We start from the raw sequence: 22,671 nt of genomic DNA on the forward strand, positions 1-22,671 counted from the left end.
CACTTTTAGCTTGGCTTTCACTGCAGGGAAGATTTCCCCTGAAGCTCTAAATCAATGTTCTGATGTTCTGTCATGGAAACCCCTCTCAGTATATTTTATGCAGATATACAGGACCTTGCAACTCTACTGTCACCAAGGGCACAGGAACCCCCTCTGGGGCTGGTTTAAATCCCCAGTTCCTAAGGGTTTTTTGTTGTGTTTTGGCTGCAGCAAGCAGGTGTTAAGAGATATTACAGGCTGTATCCCTCTGGGAGGGCCTGGTATCTGGGAAAAAAGTAATAATCACTGATAATTTGTAAATGCCTTCCTTTGCCCAGCACAGAAGTGTTTCTTCTGCACTTCTCCTTTTCCTTAGAGGGCAGAAGTTATGAATCACCAAGGGAGGAAAACAACATAAACTTCTTTTGCTACCAGTTGATTCTGAACCACCCTTGAAGTAATTTTGGCAGTCCTGGATCCATAGCAAATCATATAGGACTTGATTCAGTCACAAATCCAAAACCTGTGGAGACAAACCTTCAATTTGGGAGCGCCAGGAGAGGATCTTGCAGCAATAACCTTTCCTGTCTCTCTCTCTCCTCCCACAGTGTAGCAAAATAAATGTGTATAGATAACTTTTTATTTGCTTGTTTACAATTATTTCTCAGAGCACTGAACTATGCCTCACCCATTTTTCTGTAATCAAAGGGAAGTGGGAGGAGGAATTGTGTTTCTGTGCCAGCCTACATGTTTTACTGCTTCTGCAAGGTAAAGGAAACGAGGATCTGTCTGTCTGCCTGATGCAGAGGGTGATTCCCACACCTATTACAACAGAAACACAAAAGCCATGCAGCTGTAAAGCCAATACAATTAAAACTGGGTATAATTAAAACAATTGTCTGATGGCAAACAGGCACTACAGCCCTGTACAGCTATTCTCAAAGGAGAATATAGACAGATAAAAGGTACCTTTTTGGCAGAGCAACACTGCTCAGTAGATTTAATTTAAACCATATGAGATTATTATGTCATATTAATCAGAATACTCTTGCAGAATCTTTCAAGTAAAAAACTTTATGTTATGGTCTCTCAGCTGCTTTTCTCTGCCCAAGTAGCACTGTGACTATGATGGCTGTGTAATATGAAATAACTGGATTTATGGACATACAAGATTTTCTTCATGTCTGAAAATGTTTAAGAAAGGTCTTAATATGACTAAGAGGGAAATCTACAAAAAAGGAATTTAAAAAATCTTCATTCTCCCAGAAAGGGCACAGGTAATGAGAACAGAAAGGCAAAATCTTCTGAAAAGGGGCAAGAAAATGCTTACCTTTTTTTTTTAAAATCCAGAAAGAGTGGTATTCATGGTAAGTCCACATGGCAAATTATATTCATATCTTATCACCCTTAATGAGTTTAGAAGTGCCATGAAAGGGCAAGTCAATGCAAAACCACAGGTGACCCTGCTGCTGACAGATGCAGAAAATGAATCACTGTCCTGTAAGTCCCTGCAGAAATGCTTCAGGGGCCTGCTTAATGCTTAATGCCTTCCTGGCCCGCTGGAAATAAATCAGCATTAATACTGCTAAGGAAAAACTGCCTTTCTGTTGAGTGAAACAAGGACACCTGCTTCAGGCAGTGGGGAAAAGAAGAGAAGCCACCCAAAGAAAAGCCACAGAATTCCTCAGCGAAGCCACGTGGTCCAACAAACAACAGCAGCAAACATACACTGGCAAAGGAAAATGTATGCAGCATCAGTGATCAACTGATGTAAGTTTTATTCTTCACACAGGAAGAGTTAAGCAACAAACAAAATTACAGCAACGGGGCAGTTCAAGCAGGAGTCCATTGTGGCTCATTAGAATATTCAAATGTTTCTCCCAGGAAAGAATCATTCCACCATGATTATAAAGCCTAAGCCCTTTCTGAAAGCTAAATCAGGTGCTGCAGGGGAAACCAAGGCACGAGGCAGGGAGGGATGAAAGGGCTGCTCTGGTCTCTCTCCTCCCACCACATGCCCAGGAACACCTGCCTCAATGCTAGCAGAAGAGCAGTGTCACTGGGGCAGGACAAAAGGACACTTTCTCACACATCATGGACTCTGAAACACCCCATGTGCTCCAGTGGCTCTGACATTCACGGCACACATCTGTTGGAATGATATCAAGCTCCAGCCCAGACACTGTGACACAGAACAGATGCCCATGGCTCACTCCTACAGCAGGTGGTGTAGCCTTGTTGAGCATGGAAATGGAAGGGGGAAAGGGGCCAGGAATTGCTGAGGTGTGGTGAGAAAGTGGGCTGGATTAGCCTCTGAGACTTTGCATGGCATGGCACATGTGATAGAGAAGTGATAAAAAGAGGAGCAACCTAAGCTAAACTGACTCATATTTGCCCCAAGCTGGAGACATGAGCGTGGCTTCTATGGCTCAGAATGACTGGGTTTGAGTCCATGGCCATGTCTGGACAGGTTGATGAATATCCAATCTCTCCAGAGAAGCAAACCACATATTTCTTTAAACTGTTCTTTTAACCCTGCAGGAGGAAATGACCATTTCTTTAACACATGCATCACGAAAGTCAAACCATTATCCTTGTCCTGTGTGTACCAACTATTTTTCTCTCTCTTTGAAATATCTGCAATTTTCTTTGTGATTTGGACCAGGAACCTCTGAGCACCACCAGACCATCACCCTCAGGAGGCTGGTAAAACCTTGAGCCAGAGAAAATCCAGCATCAAACACATTTCAAAGCCACCTAACAGTGCTGACTTAACTAAAACGTGTACAGAATCTGCTAATCTTTCACTCGGAGCTGGCACACCTGAAAGGAGCAGCTGTGATCCTGTGTAGTCTTTGTGATACAGATTATATGCCAGTGATGTTGTGTTAAGCATAAAGAAAAAGAAAAGAAAGATTAAAGAAGTTTATGCATAAGATTAAGCAACTGGGATCTCTAAAATATCCATTTTACAACAGTAAAAAATGTGAAAGCAGGAGGAGTGCAGGCTGAGCTCTCCCAGCGAGCATCTGGGGCAGCTTGCGCACCAGGGTTTGAGTCATGCAGCCTGTACTTTAATGCACCAGTTCTCCTAGATATCTACTTGTTACAGACCAGACTTCTATTGCATTCACAAGCTCAGTGTTTCCCTGACAATATGGGGAAATGACTCATATCACAACCTGAGTGCAAGAGGTGCAAATCTCACAGACTGACCATGGGACAAGAAAACCTGTGAGGGGCAAATTTTATCCCAAGCCCTGGTGGTCGGGAGGCTGAGAAGGACATGAGCACTGAGGATGCAACAGAAGCCTTATTTTCATGCAAGACATAAAGGATTTGAGCATATAAATCAGAGTGACAGATGGTTGAAAAAGACCTGGAATAGGTGTCTTAGTGCTGCAGTGGATAAACCCCTTCAAACAATTTTACAAGGAACTTCATGGATATAGTTGGCCATGGCATTTTTTATATTTTGCTGTGCAATTTGCCTAAACTTGGTGTCAATGTTTTTATTGCTCTCACTCCTCATCATTCTAGAGCAATACTGAAAATTTTTATCAGCATTGAATCCTTCTCCCTGCTTAAAGTTGACTAAAGTGCAAATACTGCCTTCAGCTGCAGAAATCAAAACCTGTCTTCAGCAGGACTGAGCTGTCCCCACCTTGTGCAGGTATAACTGCACCTGCCACCAGCCAAGGTCCCCAGGTGAGACATCTGTTAGAAGACAAAAAGGCAAACAAAGACAACATTTTCTTTATCCCTGGGATATCTGAAACATCCATTGACAAGAGAAATTGAAAAGTTTGCAAAATTCGGTATGGAGAAAGACTGGCCTACAGAGTTGTTACAAATTGAGATGTTGAAACTCTTGGTGAAATTGAATAAAAATTGTATTTTCAAGACTTGTCTTTTGTTATTATATTTAGCAAGATTGAGGTCCTTGACTCTCAAGCCTGATGCACCCCTTTGTACATGTAATGAGTGCACTAGGAAAGCAGACACTTTGTAATTTTCAGAATTAAAGAGAACCAACAATTACATAATTTGTTGAAAGCCATCCAATAAATGTACTGCTCTGATGTTTTCTGCATCACGTCTGTAATTATAAATAAATAGCAGATCTCATATGCCCTTCTTAGAATAGCAAAAATGGCTAAATACTGAACAAGCAATGTTTACCATTCAAATCCTAGAGCCTTTCCAGTTTTGCCATGTGCGGTGGATTTTACTCAGCTAGGAAATATTTTTTAAATATTTGTTGTTTATTTTTTTCTTCCATAAATATGTGGGAATAGCTGGTCTCAAGTAAAAAAAAAGAAAAAATCAAGTCGGAAAATATTTAGGCAGAAATGTGGGGGTTTTTTTTCCATTACTGACACATGTAATGTTTTATTTATTATACAATAGTTTCAAGAGAGGCAAAATTTCCAATCTGGGAGCAAAACAGGGCAACTAGTCTTTGACTGATCAAGCATACATTGCAAATAATAATTAACATTAAATGTTTCCAAGAATTTAACTGCTCTGAAATTAAAACTGCTGTGAACTTGGGTTTGGGCTTTTCAATGTATTGAAGTGCTGCTCTCCAGCCATTTCCAAACAAACAAACTGACCTAAAGCAGCTACTCAGAGCACAGGATTTCAAAACTGCAAAGCAATCATCCCCAAGTGTGGACAGATCTGACCTGGGAGGTTTGTCTGGAGTCTGAGGGCAGGTGGGAAAGCTCTGCTGGGGCCCAGGAGGAGACAGGGCCAAAGGGAGGCAGAACTGGGAGATGTCCATGACAGAAAAACTTCTGTGACTCCTAGAAAAACTGCAAAGTGCAGGAACTTCTGCAGTGCAATTTTGCGTTAAATTGAGCACATTTGGTCTTCCAGGAATAGCACAAGGCACGTAGATAACCTTTCCTACTCAATTGCTGGGAAAAAAACCTCTAGCAAAATACAAATAATTTCATAAATACACAAGCAAGTGAATGGCATTTAATTCAAAATGTGGGAAATATCTCACACAAAACTTGGGACTGAACATGACCTTTACTTTCCCAGCAGAATGGTATCCCAGCTTTTTTCTTAAAGTTTGCTTAGAATGTGTCTGATGCCTGTAGTGTGCAAAAACCCACTGGATTTAAAGACAGAGCACATCTCCTAGACCGTATTATCCTGAATGTCCCTGTCCTTGCAGGTGCAGCCCCTTCCATCGGATGGTTGTTAAGCCACACCAGGTGATGTCTTCTTATTTTTTCTTCAAAAAATATAAACTATGAGATCTCCAAGAACACAGGTCAAGTGGCTATTTACAAGCAGCCCGACATGTGAAAAACATGCCATATATTCTGAACAGCTATATCTTGTGTTACTGCTTGTGTCACTTTTATCTCTCTTGATTTCTGAACCTACAGATAAAGGAGAATGTTTGTTTTCTCCGGATATGGTGATCATTAACAACCAACAAAGTGTGCAAACACAAACCACTAACAAAATCACCATTTTAAGTAAAAAACAGACACCCCCAGCAGAGAGATGCTGTAAAAAACAGTGTTGCGAAATTACTGATGAAAAATAAAACATTAAATTATTGCACCTCTTTTCCAGAATAAAAGTAATCCTCTGCCTTTCATGAAAGAAATTACATTAAGGCTGTTTTCTCACTATGGGAAAGCCATCAAATACGTGTTGCACAGTGGAGATGATGTGTGAAATGCATGAAATCAAGCGAAAAGATGGGGTTTTACTGTTGTTTACTATTGTTTATGCAATGTCTGGGAAAGATCCAGGATGGCCTCTAAACATCTCCATCATGCTGCATGATCTGGGCTGGAGCTGGGACACCAAGGATCTGCTGGGATCCACAGTGTCCCTCCCTAACATGGGGTGAGGAGGCAGCAGATTCCTCCCCACAGATGTAAGATAAGTATGGGATACCTGAGGTTGCCACAGGAGCCAGCCCAGGCTGGGCAACACTAAGAGGGGAGATGTGGCATGCTGGGTTTGCTTTCCCAAAAATGAGATTCAAATTTTGTGCTGAGGTCTCACAAATACACCTACAATTTTTGTGGGAAAGGATGCTCAGGTTGGTGTAGTCCCAGTGGCTGTTTGGCTGTGTGAACACACTGGGAGCCCAAAGACCCCATCAGTATGTGCAGTCATGGCAAATGAGTAATTTGGTGCATTCATAGGAGCAAAATAACTGTGTCAACGCTTCCCCTGCCTTTGAAAAATGTGTTTAAAGGTCAGCAAGCCAAAAAAAGAATACTTTAGAATATGTTTAGCTGAGAAACCTATGCAAATTGTGTCTGGTAATTCATAGCTGAAACCTATAAATGTCTGAAACCTCCCTGTAATGACTCCCTGAGCAGATATAATTCATGTCCTTTGTGCACATGCAGGATGGGGAAGTGTCAACTTTTGCTTTGTGCCTCGTTTAACCATCATATATCTACGCACTGCCATGGAGCAAGCTTTGTCCCTGAGGTTCCAGAACATCAGAGTGAAATTTAGACTGAATATACACCAATAAAAATTGTAAAATAGAACTGCAAGGTGAAAAGCCAGAAGGTAATAGCAACCTTGTGCACAGGTAACTGAATTAAGTTGCCACAGATGTTTCAAGGAAAGAAGGAAAGGGAAAAAAGAAAAAAACCCTGACCAACCAACCAACCAACCAACCAACCAGCCAACCAAAATCCACACAAACAAATGAAACAAGACAAAGCAAAACAAACAAAAAAAACCCAACAATTAAAAAAAAATCTTCCAAGCCCTCTGATGCATCACAGTGTTTGTTTTCTGTATCATAAGTGCCACCTTGCACAGGAGAGGGAAAAGGGGCACAGGGGGAACTGGTGGCACTGGGAAAGAAAAAGCTTTAACTGAGCCCTGTGTAAAAGTACCTGCTTGTTTGTAGGGTACACTTACATACATCCAGAACACTTTTATGGAAACTTTTCAGCCTGTTTCTGTGAGACTCCACATCCATATGACAGGGTTGCAATCCCTCACTGGTTTTTTTCCACAACATTTGGTGCATGTCTGAAAGCTGGATATCCTGCCCATCCATGTCCAAACGAGCACTGCCCGGTGTTTTTTACAGCAAACCCTTTTCCAAAGAAACAATCAGGAGTCAGCACACCCAGGAATTTCAGAAAATGGAAGTTCATGCCTTGAAATATGCAGGGCAGTGTGTGTGTGTCTGTGTGTGTGTGCAGGGGAAACCCTTTACTCTATCAAAATTCCCTTCATTTGAGACTCAGGAGACAAATCTTTGTGGTCAGTTTTTAAAGTCTTTTTTTAAAAGTTTTTCTGAAACTTTTTCCATGGGAATATTGTAAGCAGCCCTGTTTGTTGATGACCTGTGCTGTATGCATAGATACATACATATATACAGAGTCCTGCACATGTTAGCAGAAAGTTTAGGAAGCAAATAAAGATGTAATACAAAGCTCTCTAAATAATTTGGGAAGCATTTTTCATAAAATTCAGAAAAATTCTGTCACAGAAAGACTGAATCTAATCATAGTAGCTAAAGATGTGCAGGAAAAAATAGTAGCACTTCCAGTTTTCCATCCTCACAGGACCTCCAAATATGTGAGATATATTCCATGATTAGAAGGAAAGAGAAACTAAAACAAGACAGGTGAAGCACAGAGTCAAAAAAGTTTTCAAACAATATTCTTTAACCAGAGTGTTCAGGAGCTGACCTTATTTCTACAAGTTAACAGTCGGAGTGAGTAGTACTCAACAAATATCCCCCATATCCTTTGAGATTTTGAGCCTGTCAAGAGCGTAATGTGCTAAAAAATACATTCTTCAAATAAGGTGACACTGTGCCATGTGACAAAATGGCATCATGTAAAAAGAAATTATAGAAGGCAACTCTATTAAAAATTAAAGAAACAATGTTTCATTTTAAGCTAACTATTCCAAATGACATCACACAGAGAGGATAGCAAATGCTTGGTGAAGGTGAAAATATTGACTCTGGTGCCTCCCAACATATCTCCTCAAGTCCTGACTATGGTTTTGGGGTAAGACATGAAAAGTCAGCTCTGGAAGAACACTACTTTCAGGAGTCTGTTTGGGAAGAATGGGAATATTTTTGATGAGTGTGTCACAATGATGTTGCACTCCTGATGAGGAGGAACAAGGTCACTGATGAAAATGTGTCAAGGGGCAGAGCAGTGACCTCCTGGCAGACGTGCAGAAACCCGAGGTGTGTGTGCTTACTGCACCACTGTGTGCTATGTCTGCAGTCAGAAATGCAGGAGAGCAGAGTAAAGCAAAATCAGAACACTCAGAGCAGAACGGGATACATCTGGTAGATGACAAAAATGCTGCTACTTTTGGAAGGAATGAGTGCAAAATGCTTAAAAACCTGAAAGCCCACTGGCAGTCTGGTGAGTTTGTGATGGACGAGTTCCTGTTGCAGGCTCACCTCCCTAAAGCCTTGCTCCTCTCACTTCCTAAAATGGGCTCTTTTGTTTCCAGATTCCATCTGTTATTTTTGCAATAATGCTGTTTGTGCTGGAAAAATGTTTCTGTGGAAAATCTGTGGATCGTCTCCACTGGCGTCACAAAGTGGTCTCTGGACACAGGAATGTGGCTTCCCTGATGATGACACCAAACCCCAGGAGTGTCCCACAGTGATGGGACCTGGCAGTCCTGTGGGTCTGGGACTGGAGACTGACATGGAGACATTACACAAAGTAATCCCAGGAGTGCTGGGAAGGCCTGTCACTGTCTCAGAAGATGGAGATGACAAGCAGGATGCTCTCCTAGGGTCTCCTCAGAGGCAGAGTTTTGGTTTAAATCCTTGATTACAGCAGCTTTCAGAAGAGTGAGTTGTAGCTATGTAGCTCTGAAAGGAGGAAGCCTTCTAGGACAATTCCCTTATTCAGCTTGCAGAAAGGCTGAGCAAGCACATTTGTGCCAATTTCAAGCAACTGATATTTAATAAAGACTTGTGGCTGGTTTTGGTCTTAGTCTTAAACAACACTGTTCAACTTAATTTGTCTTAATTTCAAAGCATCTTTTTCAGAGTGCACTCCCTGAATTGCCAAACCATGATCCTCACCCAGAAGTGAGAAATACAACAGTACAAATGCAGCCTCATCTGAATGAGTCCAAGGAAAATTAATCTACTGGCTTAAGTTACTTCCATTTGAGCAGAAAGCAGACTGTGTATTGATACAGCACACCCTGTAGAAATGTGTGTTGTGTAGATATCCACTGTTCTTCAAAAAAGAGAATTTATCTTTCTGTCACACAAAACATGGTAACTGACCAATTTATGCTTTGGCATGAATCCTATTCTATTCTAATTCCACATAACAACTTGTCCTGGGTTGAGGTGTATTCTATTACCATCCTCATGAGCTGTGGAAATCAGGTGGGGAAGTGTTTCCTTGCCTCCTCCCCCCAGACTATCTTGCTTTTAATGGCCCATCATTGTCCTGCTGCATGACTCAGAGATAACTCCCTCCAGACTATCTTCTGTTAACGAGCCTAATCAACACTTGGCCTCATGACTCATTACCCCATTGTGAGATGCTCCACCCAGAGGGAAGAACCAAGCATCCCATCGTGGATATAATCTGGGACTCTGAGCACCAAAGATACTGGCTCCACTGGATTTCCAGAGGACAGGAGCTACACAGCCACCGCTGGACTTTCTGAGGAAGAGCAGACCCCTTCAACCACAGGATCACCACTTCAGAGGACTGCAGCCACCATTCCACCAGACTGCTACCACCACCCTGCCTAACAGGGACTCAGGTTGTATCTTGACTCTGCCAGTGTTTTCTTTTACTTTCTTTTCCTTTTCTTTAATTTCCATTAAATTGTTATTCTGACTTGGTGCCTCTCACTGGTTTGTCTTCAAACTAGTACACAACTGAAGGAATAAAACTGACTAATCAAGTGCTCAGTTAAAAAAACTATGTCAGTGGGTGTTATAAATCTGCCATTTATTTCAGTGCATGGCTCTTTTATTCCAAGCTGGTTCTTGTATTCTATGTTTGAACCTTTTTGTCCATAGAGAAATTTTTGCAAACATTAACAAAAGCAATAATTAGTCCCAAGGGCCACAAGTCCATGTTTTGTGAGAAGGGCACAGAAGGGTGATACCAGAGATGACCTCACAGTGATGCCATCAAGCTCAAAACCAACCTGAGGGATTTTATTGCATTTTGATGGCCTAGGGATTGCATTGTCAGACATACTAATACGAATTTTGCAGTGAAGTTTGATGAATGGGACAGGGTTTAGTGGCTCTCACTGGGGAAGTGAGATAGTGGCACACTGCATCACTTCAAAGCCATTATGTCAAGAAGTTCTCTGTGTCAATACTGCTCTGCATCCATTTCCTTCATGTGAAATGGTGATTTAAACACTTCCAGGGCTCACCTTTTCCCCTACAGGGCTTCGTCTGCTCATGTCATTTCATACAGTAATGAGGACTAATTACACACTGTGTCATGCTGCACTGGAAAAAATGAAACCTTGTTCCAGAGAGTGATGCCCAGATTGGAGGTGCTTGAGCCTTACCTCTCCAGCCTGTGGAAAAACAGGAGCTGTCAAGTTGCTCCCTCTAAGGTACCTTTCTACTACATACCCAAATGGAGTGTTTAATTTGTCACTTTTAGCAGGACAACATCTGCAAGTGTATTTCTACCTACACACTCAGAAATGGCTGATGACTTCATGTGTTTTGAGCATTTACAAAATAAAAACTCTCTAGCTAAGAAAATCCAAATAATGGCTGATTTTTTACATTTTTTTCTTTTTTGCCTCCCTCCCCCCCAAAGTAGGATTTTGAATGTGAAATTGAGTCCTTACTGTGTACGTTCATGGTCCACAAAGGAAAGGTTTATTCACAGTAGTTGTGGTGTAGGAAGAGGACAAGGAGCTGCAGAACAACCACCTGTGTGCAACCTATTTGGGCTAATTTGACCAGAATTCAGCACAAACTCCCCTGTAAATGCAGAAAAAGAGAGAAAAACAGGTTAATGCTTCAGTTCATGGGTGCATGCACAGTGGATTACGTCTGACTGCAGCTTTGGGAACTCCAAGGGCATAACAGGACAAAAATTGAGAACTATCACAACCACCATGATGCAACTGATCTGACCACCAACAGAGGGATTTATCCCTCTCCTCAAAATCAATGTTGCCTGGCATTTAATACTGTGCTGCAGGCATTAATTTGCCACTGATTTATATGGAAATCCAATAAAACTATAAAAGAAAGTCCTTTAAGACCAGACTGTGAATGGCTGAAAGTGAAATTACAGGGAAGGGAAAGAAAGGGAGGAAAAAGCTTTATGGGAGACAATATTTTTTTCTGTTTTCTGAATTTAGGTGGAGGTGGAGGAGACTCTAAAGTTGGCATCAGGTGTGCCACTAGGTCACTGTGACACCAGAAGCAGAACAAGGTCACACTGGAGCTGGTCGCAGCATCCTCTGCACCCAGAGGAGCTGGCAGTCCACCCACTGCCCTCACAGCCCTTTCCTGAACAGTGGGCTGTTGTTTCTCCCCTCTGGGCTCACTGAACGTGTTCAGCCTTCTCAAACAACACCCTGTGGCAGCCAGATCATCCACATAACACTTTTCCTCTGCTCTGACGGGATTCACCTAAGCCTCCATCAACAATGATTGTGCATAAAAATTTAAAGGGTGATTTTCCATGACAGCCTGAAATCATGACTTTGGATTTTGTCTTCTGCCAGCTCTTTTTGCCAGTAGAACTGGGTTACTGATGTACCTCTTTGAGGAAGTGGAGCAGACAAGAGTTTAGGGTGACACCATGGTCAGGTGACTTCTGCACTGCTGCTAGACAGCTCTGAGCATGAACCTGGTCTGATAACTTGATCCTCATTGCTACCACAGTCTCAATGAACACATCAGAGAATCAGTTTACACTAAGAATGGTGTTTCACGTGAAAATAAAGCATTGACATTTATGTGGTTCCTCTTTATAGAGCTCACTCTGTGTATTTTCTTGAAGGATTAATTATCATGATTTACTTAAGAAACTCCCCCCCACTGACAGCAGCTTTCTCAGGTGCTGGCTGGGGACACTCCCTTTTTTTCAGTGTCATTTTCTGAAGCAGAATAAACTGTGATTTATTTTTTTTCATGTCAACAACTTGAATTGACAAGGACAGATTTCACCTCCTATTCAATGTATTCCTTTGGACATAGCTACTACCTTCACCCCAATAAGAGTCAAAATTAAAACCAAAATGAGGTAAGCAGAAGACGAACTCTTCATTGATACAAAGAGCATTTCATACAGCACATATCAATTATATTGGCCAAGTCTTAAAACGTTTGTTTCTCAGTTCTTAAAACTTTCTTCCCCTGATCACTGGGATTTTGGAGGAACTTCAGAACAACGAGAGGCTTGTGTTTGTCCTCACCAATTTATTTCTAACCTTGCTGAAACCAGCAAGAGGCATACCTGACTTCAGCCGTCCCGCTCAGGATTGAGCTCATACGTTTTCAAGTGTAAGGTATTTTTACCCGCAGATCTCACAGCATGTAGAGATTTTCTTTTTGGCACAAAGATGCAATTTCAGTTAGGATTTTTACCTTCCAATTAGTTTGTTTTAACCACAGGCATGCATATTTTTTTCCTCCCGGGACATTCTTTTCCTTCTATACAGCTTCTAGAGATGAATAAAGGAAAAATAAAGATCCAATCAGTGTGGCACCATTTCCTTCAGCTTTTTTGTCCCTTCAGCTTGTGTAATACATTATTTGCTCTACAACTTATAAGTGTAAAATGAAATCTTCTCTTACAAGTCCTAATTTTTTTTAACTTCCAGAGTTATTTGCACACTAAAAACGCTTTCTATTATTACATGTGAGCAGAGCAAATTAATTAGAAGGCTCACAATGTAAGGGTGACTCTCTTTTTAAATTGCCATTTCAGCACCCTCATTCAAAAGCGCAGTGTGAGTCTAGTGCTGGCTCTGACTCTGTGAACACCCCACAGTGACCACATCTGAAAACCTCATGTAAATAAACAGTAACCAAGCATCTTTCAAGAAATACTTAAAATATTTTTTTTTATTCTTCCATAAACAAGTCATTTAGTTCACCACAATGGCTTTTCTTTCTCAGTTTTCCTATTTCTAGCAAGTGAATGGCTCAAGGATTGATTAACTGCATTGCCTTCTCACATGCACAACCACAACTGACCGTGGTGAAACTTTGTACACTGAAGGTTGGTTCTTTCATGATATTTTTGGGGAAAAAAACCAAAGGTCACTATTTACCATTTCAGAAATTCTTATTTTGATGAGCTCTGCCTCTGTACACTGCACAAGGTATTCAGCATGAAATGACAAGCACAATTTTTAATGGCAACCTTTTGAAAACCACAGGTTTCATGTAGCTCCTTAACACACTAATTTTTTTTATCTGGGTGAAAGGAGATTGCTCTCAGAAAAAGAATGCTGCAATCTATCCCTTGGCATTTTCATGGCTGATAGGGCTTGATCTGAACTGCCAAAATTATTAGGGCTTTTCTGAGGAAGTAAAAAGAAACACTGATCTGGGCTGAATGCCTGCAAACATCCATGGAAGAAATGCAGCCTGGCTAATAGGATGGCATTGCTGCGAGAACACATTACATTTTTGATATAAAAACACAGGCTTTGTTCTTAATGAGAACCTAATCAGGTAGCTAATAAAACTGGCTTGGCATTCAGATAGGCATAAATGAAACAACTGCGCTTACACGGCGCAGAGACAGGGACAATGTTAAATGTGCAGGCACTGCATTTCACACTGCTGTGAGCAGCCCTCAAAAACACCTTGTGCAGGAAAGGAGAGTTGTTACAGACTGAAAACTGGGGCCAGCCAGGCTGGAGAAATAGCTCATTAGTTAATGAAGATGCTTTTAAATTCTCCATCATAACAAACATCCTCAGAAACTCTTGTTATTAATTACTACACATTCACCTTTTGTCTCAAGCCTCACTGTGCCTCAGTCTCCATCCTGCTCTCATCGTCACTTTACATTGGCTTTCTATTCTTCCTCTTTTTGTAATTCAGGAGTCAAGCAAATACATACCACCATCATATTTTTCAAGTTTTGAATTAGTCAAGAAATTATTTTGAACATACAAAATTTAAAAGAAAAATAAATCGTTGGGGGTACACCTTCAGCCTCACCACAGGTTGGACCTGGAGACAGGGAGCTGCAGCAGCCTCATCAGCCTCAGTCTGTCAGATACTGCATTCAACAGTTCTAACAGAAACTATTTGTATTTTTAGTTACATGTTTGTGAGATGATAAAAATAATCCTCACGTGCACATTTTACAGCAAGAGACTGATAAAAGAGAGAGCTTCACTTCAAGAATTTCCTAGAGGAAACGTCCCCCGAGCTGAGCAGAACTCTAAAGTGCCCAGGGTGAGAGGAAGCTGTGTCTGCCTTATCCTCCTGCTTCAGTCTGGGAACTGAAATGGATGCTGAAGATCCCCTAAAAAGGGGATCTCTTGCAAAAGGCTCTAGAAATTGGGATGGGAAAAAAAAGTGAACTCATCAAGTAACTAATTCCTCCAGATAGCCTCCAAAATCCTGTCAGACTTGATACAAGAAAACTGTTTTCAAGTAGCAAAAAGAAAAGTCAGTGATCATGAGGGGAGGGATAGAAGAGAAACTTCTGCACTGGGGGAAGATTCGTTCTTTTCCCGAAAGTGTAATGTGTCACACTTGCTCAGATAGGAAATGGAGGCTTCTCTCAGTGCAGAAAGCTCTTCTGTGGAGGAGAGCCAGCTGGGAGGAATTAGGTCTGACCACAGTCTGTGTGTTCTTTAACAGCCATGAGCACAGATCTACCACAGTGGTGAGCAAGGCAGGAGGATGACCAGTTCTGGTAAGTATCGAAACAAAACCCTCCGCCCGATTTCTCGGGAAAGCCCATTTCTCAGCAGCACAAACAACAATGACACTGGCAGCTCTTCCCCACTCACAGCTGGGCTGTCTCCTCTGTGAGAGTGGCTCTGGCTGTTACCAGCCTTTGGATCTTGAAGGGAGTGGAATAAAAAGTCTTTAACATATTTCTGTTGTCACAAAGGAAAATGTTTTGCTCTTCTCACGCCTGCTTTCTCTGTCCACATGTCCTTACACATGGAAGGCTCCAGCATGTCCACACAAGTTTTCTGGAGAATCACTGTGAAACTACTGGACCCAGCAAAATATTGATACATTTTGGTGCTTTATGAGAGGCCTAGGCCTCTCTCATAAATTTTCCTTCACCTGAGAAGGCAGTGGATGAGGAAAGAGCACAGAGGAGAGAAAATGAGGTTTTCCTTGTGTACAGAGACAGGATTTTAAACAGGGGCATTTACAGCTGGTGTGGTCAAAGCTGACAGTTTCTCCAAGTACTTTGCTTGGGAGTCCTTTCAACATCTTATTTTAAAAAAAAGTCAACTTAGTCTTGGCTTAATAGACCAGCATTTGTCTTCTTACTGCAATTCTCCTTCTCTGAGGTTGTAAGATTTAATATAAGGGGTTGCAAATGTAATCCAAAGTGTTCTCACACTGAAATGCAAATGCTGAGGTTTTTTTGTTTGGGTTTTTTTTTTCACAGTCTTTAATGTCTACTGAAAGAGACCCACATTGGAGAGCCCCTAAACTCACAAGCTGGTTTATTTGGCAGTTCTCTTGAGTAGTATTCTGCCCAAGCATCCTGGAACACAGTAGCTGGCAGCTCCTATGTCTGTCCAGGCTAACAAACAAGATATATAATAGTAGGAATGATATAATTGTGCTCTGATTATCAATGAATTAAAAATAAACTTATTTATTATAGACTTGATCAGTATTAATTTACTTTAAAAATACTTGTTTCTTCCTCTTATCATAAGGTATCATAGCTATATTTACTGTAATGAATAACTTAATTAAATTTAAGGAACCTGGGAACTGTTATATTTGACAGAGTACTTTTTATAATGGAGATCATAATTTCTCTTTCTAAAAAACAATAAACACATGTTTATTTCTTTGCTCTTTCATGTCCCTAGAGCAAGGTCCAAGTACTACTATCTACCTAAAATGGTTTATGCTCTCTTCCTCACAAGGTTATTCATTATCTCAAAACTGAATATAAATTTACCACAATGCAGTCCCTAAAAATTCTTGGCTTTCAGTAGGATCACACCACTTAGGTGAAGGAAAAAAAAAATGAAAGAGAGAAGTCAAGTCAGAGAAACCTAAATCTCAGTTTTTCTGCTTTGGGTGGCTGTAGCAACGGAGGGAGCAAATAAAAATTCCTTAAAAAATGTCATTTTGCATATGAAGCAGATTAATGAAAAAACATGACTATATTTGAAGCAGAATGCACAAGAACCACAGGATTTCACATGACAAAGAGTTGTGGTAGAGCCATCCCTCCTCTGAGCAGACCAAGGTGAGCACCACACCTGCAGGGAACAGAGGTCCATGGGCTTTTTCTTGCTGATACTTTTTACTCCTCTCCCCACTACTAAGATATATCTGTGTTAAATGTTTCTGGTTTGGTTTCCCCTTCATGTCTTTTTGGTCTGTTTCAGATCCCCCTTCCAATCCCTGCAAATAGCAGCTCTGTCATGGTCCTCCCCGTGCTCTGCAGCTGCTTCCAAAAATCCCAGAGCCTTTTTACAGAAATCTGAGTCTATCCTGGCTCTTGAAAGTCCTTCGTGGAACACCAAGAAAAGCAGAAAAGAAAAAAAAGTTTAAAAAAAATTCAAACAAATTTTAAAAAGAACCCTAAACAAATAAAAATAAACACCAACTCCTGACAATGAACAAGTGGAAGAGAAGCCTGTGACAGAGGCTCCTTTCCTCAATGTCAAATCTCTGGTTGCACCATTTGGCCATAAGACAAGAAAAACAATGTTTACTCAACAGGCTTCAGCCTTCTACAGAAATTTCTAGTTTACAGTCTTTTATGCAATATCTATCTTGCCTAATAATTTGGGTTTCTAATATCACAAGAATGGGTCTCTGGGGCCGCAGTGCTTAACCCATAATCCCAGAGCTGGCACTTAGCTTTCTGTTTGGGTCACTCTGGCAAACCTGTCCCTGTTTGCTATGCAAAATGACATTTTCAATGTGAAAACCATCTAAGATATGGGGGGGGGGGGGGGGAAATCAACTGTTATGTTGGTCAGAGGTCATTTGGTTCTTTCTGGCTGCACTTTATGTGAGATAAATATTCCATCTGAAGGAAGATCAGATGAGGAGGATTCACAACAACCAGACATGAAACACTGTGTAACTCCACACGTTTCTGCTGCTGCCAGCACAGAACAGCACAATACGTATGCATTACAATATCAAACCAGATGAGCAAGGGAGCCTAAAAACTATTTATGTCTTCCTGCAAAACACACAACAAACCTCACCCACGAAACACACAGACAGAGCTTGCATTGCTGCAGGTCCTTGTAGAAATGTACACAGAAAATTTGTGTGTGCCATGCACGTGGCAGGTGGAAGAACTGACCAAGGTGTGTATTTACATCCCTTTAGAAGGCAGAGTGCTGCCTCTGAAAACTTATCAGCTGCCCTGCATGGTTTCCATGGTTTCCCTGAACTGCCAAGCAGGATGAATCCTTACCTGCAGCTCCTGTTTGGGGTTTGCTGCCAGGGAAAGCTGCAGCAGAGACGTGGGGAGGAGCAGGGCAGAGGGACCACAGAGGGGTGAAATCCTGCTTGGCCTCCCAGACCTGCCTCAGACAGGATTCAGGTCTTGGAACGAGGAAAATTTATCTCTTTGTAGGTATTGTCATGCAAAGGGCTGACAGTGACAGTGAACCTCTCGTTGCTGTTCCATGTCTCCTCAGAGACCTTTGGCATTGACATATTAATACCAATACAAATTCCCAAGGCGTGGGCAGTGCCCAGCCTGCAGGAGAGCAGGAGTCTGGGCTGTTCAGTGGCACTGTGGAGTCTCCTCTCATGTGTTTGTGTTTGTCCCTTTTCTTCCCGTTACCCAGGAATTTGTAAACTCAGATGTGGCTAGAAGATCCAGCTCTCACATGGATTCAGCTCCCTAAAATGTTGCAACAGCAGAAAGTAAGGCAGAGAAGAAACATTCCATTAATGATTACTCCCAGGGAAACACAAGGTTCATCTCTTATCCAGTTCCTTCAGGAACAGGACACAGACGTATGGAAAACCTCGCTTCTTTACTTCCTCTTCCCACATTCTTCATTTTACACTTGTAACAACAACAAAAGAAGTGTTTGTTCCAGTTTGGCCAAATTTAGAAATATATCCTCTGAGAGAAGGCACAACCACCCCTTCCCCCCCACAGGTTCGGGAAAAAATAAATTTTCCTCAAAGGAAAGTGAAGAAGATAAAACTATTTATTTCCCAAACACACGGGAAAAGGAAAATAAGCTAAATAATAAAATGTTTCACTGTGGAGGAAAAAAAAACCTGGGAAAGTGTTAAGAGTCCTCCCTTTGGTCTCCTCGGTGCTGGGGCTTGGGCCAGGGCCAGGCCCTCTGTGCCCGGTGGAAAGTCCTCCCGATGTGCTCTGAGGTTGAAAGCAGTCCAGTAGAAAAGGGAGAAAATCCAGAATTCCAGAGAAGGAAAAACAAAGTCCAACTCTCAGTCTCTCTCTCTGGAGAACAAGAAACTGAAACAGTTGGCCAGAAGCTGACTGGGAAGCAGCAAGCCGGGTGCTTCCTCGCTCCCCTGCCACAGCTGGGAAAAAAATACCTGCTATCTCTGTGTGACCTTGAACAAGCTGCAAACTGCCCTGAAAAAGTTTTGCTCAGTTTTTTCCTTCCCCCTCTCAGGCTCAGTTTAGAGGCATAGAAAGACACAGAAATTAATTTCTGGGCATAGGCAACTATATGGGATACACATCATAAGGTCACCCCAAGACAGTGTTTCTTAGAGAAGTCTTTGAAGTTCTTCCATGTTGGCTTCAATATAAACTCAATTCTTCACAGCTCTGCACAGTCAGTATGTAGGAAAGCAATGGGCATTTCTAAATTGGGACTTTTTGAAGAGTCTGTTCTACAGTTCCCTGGCAATTATCCTTTGAAGAGTTCAACCACAGGGAGATTTTTTAAAAAGGTCATTCTGCCACACCAGGCCTTTACAGAAATTAAAGTCAGGCTTCAAATCAGTGTAAACTGATTCGAATTTTCTACTGCAGGACTTTTTCTCCTCAGTGGGAGGCCAGGGTGAGGACCCAGGGGTGCTTGTTCCTCAGACTTCCCAGCAAACTCCTCATTAGGATGATTTGCTGGAAGAAGTTGATCTACCCAAAGCAAAACCTGTGCTGGATTTCTTGTTCTGTCTTTTTGAAGGGCAGACTTGAGGAGCTTCAGTGGTCCCTAAAACAGCTCTCTTAACAATTTCTGGATAAAATACTCCTACATATTTCATCCTGATTCATCATTAGTTTCTTCTTGCCACACTTCAACAAAAATAGAGCAATCCCACAGATTTTTTTTTTTTTTTCTCATTTGTGGTGAATTTGAAACAGTGGGCGGTAGGGGTCTTTAATCCAGAAATCAACCAAAATTTAGAGTATTAAGAGTTCAGTGAAGCAGAATTTATACCCTGTAGGCCACTCTCCCCCTGCCCACTGGAGAGACAGAACATGACCTCAAATTTTACCTGCCATTTCAACCAGACTTCTGTGAGAACCCTCCTATCTAACCAGTTATCTTTGTGCCTCATGGCCTACACCTCCCACTCGAATTCTTAAGTGGAAAAAAACTTTAAAATTTTGGTGACAACAGTTTCATTTCTTTGGGAATTTTACTGTAGACTAGTTCTTTTCCTGGGATTCATAAGACCCAAGTACTGTACTATCTCTGTCTAATTTTGTAAACAGAGAGATTGAGCTCCCACTTTCAGACTGTGCTGGGTGCTGCAAAGGCTTATAACCTGTGGGCTGCTTCCTGCAATTTTCACACCTTGGTGTCAAACAGTCCTGGGGGAGATTAGGTCATGAAACTTTTGTGATTCCTTCACAATTCAATAACAGTTTTAGCTCCTGACCCATTATTGTTGTGTCTGGAAGGTAGCCTAAAACACAGATTTGCCATGAAATACAGACACTGCCATGAATACCAGACAAAAAGCCACCAAATTTGGGATTGGTGGATGGGTTCAGGGTTTGCACGCTGGATCAGCTTCATTGCACCTCAACATCTCTGCTGTTCGGAAGAGAGTTTAGGAACTACTCTCCCTGCTCTTACACTGAGTATTGCTCTGATCCAAAACCAAGTAACAACATGCATCTGCTTAACTAGTTAAAGAAGCTGAGAAAAATTTAGGGTGAGATGTTCACAGAAACACCTGTGATGACTGTGCTTTTCCGATACTCGATAGTATAAAATCAAGTTAGCAAAAGAGGTGGTAATTTGAGATTGATGGTTCATTTTGTAAGTCTCCAAAGTGAGAGGAGCCTGGATTTAAAGAATGTAGTAAAAGTAGGCTGCATCTTTTTATTTTCTTGCCTTAGCTTCACATCAGTACTTCAACTGATACACTACTGCATGCTGAAAAAGGTGTTCGTTATTATAGGTATGGTAAAGTAATAACTAAACCTCTTACCTCATCACTAGGCATTTTTGTATCTGTTCAAGATTTGAAAAGAGTTGTCAGGGACACAGAGAACCACCCAGACAGCAGCATGTGGTGAGGATGAGGATGGTGCAGTCTTCAGGGTATATCCCAGGATTTGTAGGGCACTTTTAGATGAGCAGGTCCTGGTATTTTCCTCATCCTGAACCTTAGCTGAATGACACCCATAGACTGGAGTTGATAGAAGAGGTCTGTGATGGGACACAGATCACACTCTCAGCCTCCAACAACATTTGAACTTCTCTTTTAAGTCAACCTTTAAAGTCAAGCCTTTAGGGTCTCAGGTTCTAAACAAACTTTGGATCCAATCTTGTCTATTTTTAAAGAGTGACAAGGCAGCTCACAACTCCCACAGTTACACTTGCCCTGCAATATTTTGCTAGTCCAAACCTCCACACAAGGTTTACTCTGTGCCCTAAAACTTCTGTGAAGATACTAAAAATAGCTCCAAGACCAAGGTTTTAAACATACCACTGTGAAGGGGCACAGAACTGACCCCCAAACAAACAAACAAACAAAACAACCCACAAAACAACTTACGACACTGTGCTTGCAGATATGGGCTGAACCAAGTCCACCCTGGGCCAGCCAACAACCTGGCCAAGGACAGAACTGGAAATAGTGCCACACAAGTAAAAAGGGGCAGGGCTGAAAAGCAGCACTCCTGCAGCATGGATCAAGAAAGGAGTGCACTTAAATGCAGCCTCTGTGCTGATGGATGAGATGTGGGGCCAGGGGACACGTGCAGAGGTCCCAGCAAAGGCTTGTCAGGGACAGCAAGGTCAGTCAGCATCCTCTGGGGCCTGATGCATTCTCTGTGTTTTATTTTTGTGAACTGTAAACCTCTTGCTGACATTCACAATCATAGGTAACATCCACACAACAGTGCATCGTGTCTGTCTGAAATAGAATTAGACAGTGACTATGGAAAAAAAATATATAAACCACAGAGAAATGATCTAAAAAAATCGTCTATTTTTTTATATTTAAGCCACCTTCTATCTCAGAAAAATACCCAAACATCTCATTGTTGATTTTACTGCTATGTTTCAATTTCAGTGAAAATTTTGCTGAGAATTTATTGGAAGGTTTGGAGACAGAATAGAGAGAAAATATTGCTAAAAAATGTGTATTTAAAAACAACCAAAAAAACCCCAACCAGCACAATACAACAATGGAAAACCTTGGCGTTTTCTGAGCTGCTGTGATAACAGCAGTTTCCTGTGCTGTTATCACTGCTATAAATGCACTGACTAAATGACAGCCTGTTAAAGATTGGCTAAAGTGGTATTGGAGGCTCAAAAAAACCCAGAAGACAAAATTATCCTGTGTCTGATTCCTAATCAGACTCTTCTAAGGAAGCAGAAGGAAGTTTTAGGCAGTGTGATGGTTCAACTAACTGAATGATGGTCATTTTCAATAAGAATTGAAGCTGAACCATCCTCCCACTCTGCCTTGTCCACAGCTCCAGCCAGCTCAGACTGCAGGTCTTCTAAACAGTAGTTTATTTAAAAAGAAATGTGTAATAGTTACTGCCAGAATGCAAGAAAGGGCTTGGGATTGCTGTACTGTTGCCAGTCAAAATCCAGGGCTGCTATTGAGGAAGTGATCACTTTACATAACAATGTTCTTATATTAACCAGACTGTGTCAGGAGAAGTAATTGATAGACAGGTACAATATGGCAAAACCTGTCGTTGTGTGTCTGTCTGAACAAAACCACAAGGACTAATTCTTTTCTTTTCCTGAAGAGACGAGGAAGAGGATGGATCACATGTGACAAAATGATGTAATGTTTGCCAGGCATTCCTTCTCCCACAGTCTGTGCAATTCATCTCTCTGATGACAATTTATCTGTGTCCCATAAAAAGGTTTTTGGTCATTTGGAGCATTATCCACTCCATCCAGCTGGTCATGATGGCAGAAACGAGTGCCTCACCTCTGTCTGTGCTGTAGCACAGCTGGGATGGATTTGTTTTTTTTGGAGAATGCTTTAGGTGCAGAAAGTTGTTTGTGATCGCTGTGTTAAACTGGAGCTGTACCCCAAGGGACAGTGGGGTTCCATCTGTTTGTTGG

At 41.6% G+C, this 22,671-nt stretch overlaps 1 long non-coding RNA gene across 1 annotated transcript; it reads right to left on the bottom strand.

Moving 5' to 3' along the window:
* Nucleotides 1-2,838: 2,838 nt before the first annotated feature.
* LOC138102618 (uncharacterized) lies at nt 2,839-17,822 on the bottom strand. Its single transcript, XR_011147461.1, has 4 exons — nt 17,601-17,822; nt 12,575-12,651; nt 10,819-10,954; nt 2,839-3,696 (listed from the first exon to the last, which is right to left on the bottom strand). It is a non-coding gene; the product is annotated as an uncharacterized lncRNA (long non-coding RNA).
* Between the last annotated feature and the right edge of the window lie 4,849 nt (nt 17,823-22,671).

Source organism: Aphelocoma coerulescens, unplaced genomic scaffold (assembly GCF_041296385.1).
Source record: "Aphelocoma coerulescens isolate FSJ_1873_10779 unplaced genomic scaffold, UR_Acoe_1.0 HiC_scaffold_94, whole genome shotgun sequence".
In the NCBI taxonomy this organism is placed as follows: Eukaryota; Metazoa; Chordata; class Aves; order Passeriformes; family Corvidae; genus Aphelocoma; species Aphelocoma coerulescens.